Genomic DNA, 6,731 nt, shown 5'->3' on the forward strand with positions numbered 1-6,731 from the left:
TTAAGGCAGGGACGGTCACATCAAGTGCAGAGGACAGGATTCAGAGGAGTCCTGGACTGTCTAGTTTGAATTTCGCCTTCCTTACCTCTGAGAAGGGAGATGAGTTTCTGATCTGCACACCCCTCTGTCTCTTACTCAGGATCCCAAAAGATTCCAAATCCTCCTCTGCTTCAGTAAAACAACCATCTATTTCTATTACCAGATCTGAGCATATCATGGAAAGGAACAGAAGGGAGAAGCTGAGGACTCTCCCTGTCCAGCACTGTAATGCAGCAAACCCAATGTCCAGTCTCCTTGTCAAGTGTTTGGCTCCCAAAGAGCAGCCTTCCCTAATGATGAGGACTCCATGGCGGTGGGTCCAGGAGACCCGCACTGCAGACAGCAAGTGTCACCTTAGCAGATCAGTAGGCAGCACCTTCAACTGTACCACGAGTCTTATTTTAAACTAATTACATTACCAGGGGTGGGTGGGAGGGAGGAGAAGGGGTAATTATAATTGGGGAGATTTTTTAAAAGACCTAGTTTCAAAAATCTCAGACTTAATTTAGTAAATTTCAATTACAGAGGAAGTTTCTAAGCTGATGATCATTTGCACTGTATCCTTAATTACTACTCTATTTGTATCTGAGATCATCGATAGAGATTGTTGGGAATGTGGTACTTGGAATAAATAAGTGATTGATCTTAATGAGGTCTTTGTTCTTCCAGGAGTTTCACGAAGTGATTTATTCCCTAGTGGGGAGGCGTGAAGTTTGCCAAGCCAGGTGGAGGTATGTCAAATTAAAATTGCAACCTGTGAAGAAATCAAGAGGTTTTCAAACTGGCTGTACCTCCGTGAGGAGAGGATGCCAAACTCGGCCTCTGCGCTCTTCTGTGCTTCTCATGGTGGCCCTCAGACCTTTACAGCTGCCCCCTGACTACACTAGCTCTGTTAGACTGTTCCAGGTGAGTCCCCTCTCTGGCCTTCCATGCTGCCATAGAAGACACAGCCTTTTGGGGCCTTCTTACAAATCATCGATGCCAACATAACATTTCCTGTTTCTACTTTACCTGCCTGCTCTAAAACAAGTGCATCCAGAGTCCTGGCCACTTGTTTTTCAAAATCGGTTACTTAGAAGGCAGATAGCAGAAATGGGGAAGGGAGATGGTTCACCAAGACGGGGAGGCCCTCTGTGTGTGAGTGTGTGCCCACATCCAGACCCATTTTGTAGAAAGAGAGAGAAAGACTCCTTTGAGGATGGGGGAGTGCTGGGGACAGGGCAGTGTGGCTCTCCTACTGTGACTCCATCATATTCCTGCACCAGACCCCACCTCTGTCACCCCACAGAGCACTTTGCCTCCTACAGTGGGCCCCCTAATCTTGAGGCATACCTTCCAAGATCTGCAGAGGATGCCTAAGCACCAAACCCTAGACACTATATATTACATTTTTCCTTCTACATGTATAGCTATGATGTTTAATTTATAAGTTAGGTGCAGTAAGATATTAACAATTCATAATAAAACAATAATAACAATATAAAATGAATTATTTGAAATTTATGAATTGCTTATTTCTGGAATTTTCCACTTAATACTTTTTTGAATCACAGTTGACCATGAGTAACCAAAACCACAGAAATCAAAATTGCAGATATGGGTGGATGCTGTATCAGCTTGTAGGCAAGAGGATAATTTCCCTCATTATATAATGCAAGAAACTGATGCTTGGAGAAGTTGAGCAAATCACTCAAAGTCAGAGATAGGAAGTGACAGACTGGGGATGTAAGTTTTCCAATCCTGTGCTGTTCGTGTACCTCAAGCCGCCTCCCAGAGTCTGAAACTACCCCATTTAGAGAGGTCAGGGTCTGGATCTCTCTGCAGCATGGCACTCCATTTAAATTTTATTTTTGAATCTGCATATTTAAGCACCAGCTTGTTTCGGGGAGTCCAGAGGGTGGCCCTACTTAACCTTCTTCTGGAGATGTGTCTATTTGGTGGACCAGAGCAGAGGGACCAGAGCGAGAGGAGAAACCAGCAGAGAATTTTCCCATTTTCCCACTAGATGAGGCCAAGACGGGGGAGCTGGAGACAAATCCATGATTTTCCTGGCATTCTGCACTTCTGCCAAGTCTTGCTGTTTGCTGTCATTATTCCTCTGGGGTGCTTTCCAGTGCGGAAGTGTGTAGGCTGAGAGAGCGCCTGTGTGGAGGGCTGGAGGAAGGAGAGTGTTTCCACCGGAGTCCTCCCTGAGGGTCACAGTAACTGGCTCAGAGCAGAAGGTGCCCTCGGAGTGAAAGAACTATTTGTCAGCTCAAGAACCTCCTGGAGATTGTAGCTTCCGCTGCAACAGTCAGCTATAGTTTTGCAGTTGCATAATTCTGGGTTCAAATCCCACCTCCACTTCTAGTTGAGAAGTTTTGGGGAAGTCCCCCACCAAAGGATCAGTTTTTTCACGAATCAAATAGGAATGTATACTATTACCCTCTCTGAAGTGTTCTGAGGTTTTCATTAATGACGTGAAGCCAAGAGCAAACAGTGGCTATGTGAGCAGAGGGTTAGGCGCAGCCTGGAAATGAGATGTCAAGAAAGAGGGGTTGCTTGTTCTGCAAAGACAGTAACAAAGACCAGGAGTAGATTCAGCCTTGAAGCAGCTTGCAAGAACTTCTGTAAATAACCCATATACTGGCCCTGAGAAACTACTTTGAAAAGCATACAAGCCATAAAATAGAACCAGTATTGTTTTTCCTAGTTGAACGAAAATATTCATGCAGGATGCCTAAGCCAATCTACTGGGAATAAGACTCTAAATATTACTTGTGAGTCACCCTAGATTCCTTCCAAGACAGACTCCCCCATCCCTTCACCCAACACCCCCGTGTGTGACACATTAAGATTTTAGCATTTCAGCTTTTCCTACCAAACTTCTAGTCCCTCGACGTGGGCAGGAGGACAGCCCAGTGCGCAGAGAACACGTCTCTTCAATTCCTCTCCTTTAGAACCAGCTTAAAAATAAAAAAAATAAAAAATAAAAAATAAAAAAAATAGAGCACGACCCACGCAAGTTCCAAAATAGACGCTAGGTGGCGCTGGACCCCACGTTATTCAGGCCGGTCAACTACTGCGTCCTTGCCTAGGCGTTAGGGAGATTATCCTCCATCCCAGAGACTCGATGAGGGGGTAGGGGTAGAAGGGTTCACTTTAAACCAAAAGCTGAAAGCTACGCTATAAGGTTGCGTTGTGTCTAAGCAGCCCCTGGCTTTGCTCCTAACAGGGACCCCCATCAGGGTGTGCTTGGGGGAGGGGGAGGAGGTTCCAGATCTCAGGCCTGAGACCCCAAAGAACTTTTTGCTGAACTATAAATCATGGAAAGGACAAGCAACCCTTTTCAACTTGTGCTCTGCCCCGGGGCAGGAAGGAAAAGAACTTTGTTCCTTAGGAGGAACGTGATGGGGGAGAAGGGGCCTATCCTAGACCCTCTTGGGTGAGAACAACCAAGCCCAAGTCTTTCCTCCCCTTCCTCCTGGGTGGAGCTGTGGTGCACCCTGACCTCAATCCTTTGCATTCCATGTCCAGCGCTCTCTCAGGGTAAAACAGGATCCTCAGTGTCCCGGGGAGGTGAGTCGCCGGTTCAATCCCTTATTGCCTGGATTTGGGCGCCATTAAACACCTGCTTAATCTTATTGCCCTGAGGACACACCCTAACGCTACTACCCAAAGCTTTAGCGAATAATTATCGTTTATAAGGCGATTTCCAGTTTCCTCCTTATGATTTGCACTCTTCATACCTGAAGAGGCAGGGAGCTGCACTGTGTGTTGCAATAAAATGACTCCAGCACGCTCCAGGAAGCAGTCTCCTCGCTTACAGTCTCTTAATCCAGCAAATTGACAACTAAAATGCACTGGAACAGCCTCCCACCTCTGTTCCCTGCTTCCCGGCTTCCTTCCCCAGAAGCAGCTCCCAGGACCCTCTCCCTTCCTACCCCACTCCCTTCCACCCACCTTTTTCTTATTTCCAGATTAAAAAAAAAAAAAAAAAAAAAAACAATATTTATCTTTTTGTTCTTATTGTCCTCGGATTTGCAAAATGCAAGCTAGTGGGCCCAGCCTAGAGATCCTTTTTCGTCTGGCCTCTGAGACATCTCTGACCTCACCACCCTCCAAAGCCAGGCCCAACTGTTTGCAGCAACCTAAAGCTATGCTCTCATCTACCACAACTGTATTTTTAAACTTAATTTTTGGGCAGTTTACACACACACACACACATACACACACACACACACACAGAGGTTCTTTCCTCCTCTATGTTCACCAGTCTCATTTCCTACCAAAGATAACCATTGCTTACTAATTTCTTGTATTTCCTTCCAGATAATTTCATGCATATTAAATAAAACACAAATATGTCTTCCCCTTTTATCCACATGGGAGCATGCAGTTAACACTTTCTACATCTGCTATTTTTAAGCTTTAGAAACCTTTCCATAGTGATTCATAAAACAGCTTTTTGTTTTTTCTTTTCCAGCAGCGTGTTCAATTGTGTGGATGTATTCTTATCCAGAATATTTTTTTCTAGAAAGGGCCAGATAATAAATATTTTAGAATGTGTGGGATCATGGAGTCTGCAGAAATTACTTAAGAAAGAAGCCAGAGACAATGTATAAATAAAAGAGCTTAGGGTGTGTTCCAGTAAAATTTTATTTAACAGACATTGATAGAACTTTTTATAAAATTCATGAGCCGTGAAATATAATTCTCCTTTTGAGTTTTTCAACCACTGAAAAATGCTAAAATTGCTCCTAGCATGAAAGCAGGCAGAAAGCCAAGTGTCATCCCCTGAGGGTAGTGTGTTATCCCTAAATTTTAAGATTTCTCTACTAATAGTCACTTAAATTATTGCTAGTCTTTTGCTCCAGTGTGTAATCTGGTATACGTGTCACTTCATGTAGATGCAAATACATTCTTGAAGCAAGATTCAAGAAGAGGAATGGTTGGGTTGGAAGACAGACACATTTGTTATTTTGATAAACTTGTTAAATTGCCTTCCCAGGGGCTGCACTATGATATGTGCACCCAAAATGCATGAAAATGTTTTGCCCTCATAGACAACTGTGCATTTTAAAACTTAAGTGTTTACCAACCTGAGAGATGACAAAAACCCAGCACCTCAAAACTTTTAATTTACATTTTTATGAAGACGCAAAACATGATTTTATATATATAACAGCCCCTTGAATTTTTTTTTATAGTACATATGTGTTTGCAGTACATAATGACCAATTCATCATAGGGAATTTGTATTTGTGCATACCGCGGCTTAATTCTTTTTTTTTTTTTGGCTTCTTCCTCGCCCCTCCCTTCAAACTTTTTCCTTTCTTTTCTCCCCCTTCCCTCATCTCTTATTCACCTTCCTATTGGAAAAAGTTCTTTCTGCTCCCTAAGGCCTGTTCTCTATTTTGCTACTTTGGGTTTTTCATACAAGAGAAACAATGTGATGTTTAACCTAGTGCATCTGATTAATTTCACTTAAAATAAACACCCACTTGTATTCCTTTGTCTTTTTGCTTTGTTCCTTGAGCTGTTTTTTCATGCCCTTTACTCATGTTTTCACTTCCCTTTCTTCTAGAGATTATTTCGATATCTTAGAATTTACAATTTGTCCTTCATCTGTTGCATTAAGTGTGTTCTTTTTAGGGTTGCAATCCTTTTAATTTTACCTAAGCAGGTTTGCTTGCTTGCTTGAGATAGACAGTCTAAATAGCTTTCAAATTTTTTCATTAACTGAATTTATTGACTTGTTATGTTATTGTTTGTGGTCTTTGAATCATAATCAGAAAGAAGTTCACTACTCTAAGATTGAAAAAGAATTCTTTTTGTTTTCTCTCAGTAGTTTGTGTTTTTATTGCTACATATACATCTTTAATCCAGTTGGAATTTATTCTGATATGTGGAATTAAAAATGGCTCCAACTTAACATTTTCTAGATGAGGAATAACACCACCATCTATAGAGTAATCACTACGTTCACAAATACAGTACCATTTTTATCATGTACTAAACTCCTGTATATTTTTATACTTTTCCTAAAATATTCTATTGGTCTCTGCCTTTATTCATGTGCTGCTATGAAGCTTTTCATTTTTTTTAAAATTTTATTTAAGAAGAAAAAGAAAAAAAGCAGAGAAAGGGTACAAGTTATACAGATTTACAGAAAAAAATAAACAGTAGGAAATCACTAGTTAATGGATTACATTTTGTCATCTTAGAAATAATTGTTCAAGTTACAAAATTAAAGCTTATAAAGTGGACATTCCAACAGTGAGACTGCAAACAGTTCTGTTCAATGATCCAACAAAACTCAGTAATATTATTATCTATCTTATACACTTAAATATACATGCAGTTATATCATTTCGAGCACTTTCTTTTCCTCTCTTTTGTACAATGACAATTACACATTTTGGGTTTTGTTGCTCCCACAGTTCTTATTACTTTTTTGGAAGAGAGTAGAACCAAATGTGACATAACAGACAGAGTCAGTCAAATCAAAAGGGTGGACATAATAGATAATGTAAAAGCATAATACTAGGTGATCAACAATGGTTACCATAATGCCTCCCGCTATCTCTAATAGAATTGCCTATATCATTAGTTATAATAAAATTTGAACAAAACAGTAAAGAACAAAACCAACAAAACCAAAACATTGGAGATATTATAGGTCTTCAAAAGTAGAAAATAGTCAACCAGAA

The 6,731-nt window shown here is 41.0% G+C and overlaps 1 long non-coding RNA gene across 1 annotated transcript; it reads right to left on the reverse strand.

The window, feature by feature from the left end:
- Positions 1-1,519: 1,519 nt before the first annotated feature.
- On the reverse strand, positions 1,520-3,004 carry LOC134471484 (uncharacterized). Its single transcript, XR_010040930.1, has 2 exons — positions 2,900-3,004; positions 1,520-2,585 (listed from the first exon to the last, which is right to left on the reverse strand). It is a non-coding gene; the product is annotated as an uncharacterized LOC134471484 (long non-coding RNA).
- Between the last annotated feature and the right edge of the window lie 3,727 nt (positions 3,005-6,731).

The sequence above is a fragment of the Cavia porcellus genome, unplaced genomic scaffold, assembly GCF_034190915.1.
Source record: "Cavia porcellus strain 051 isolate PalLab524CR breed Dunkin Hartley unplaced genomic scaffold, mCavPor4.1 scaffold_18, whole genome shotgun sequence".
NCBI classification, from domain to species: domain Eukaryota; kingdom Metazoa; phylum Chordata; class Mammalia; order Rodentia; family Caviidae; genus Cavia; species Cavia porcellus.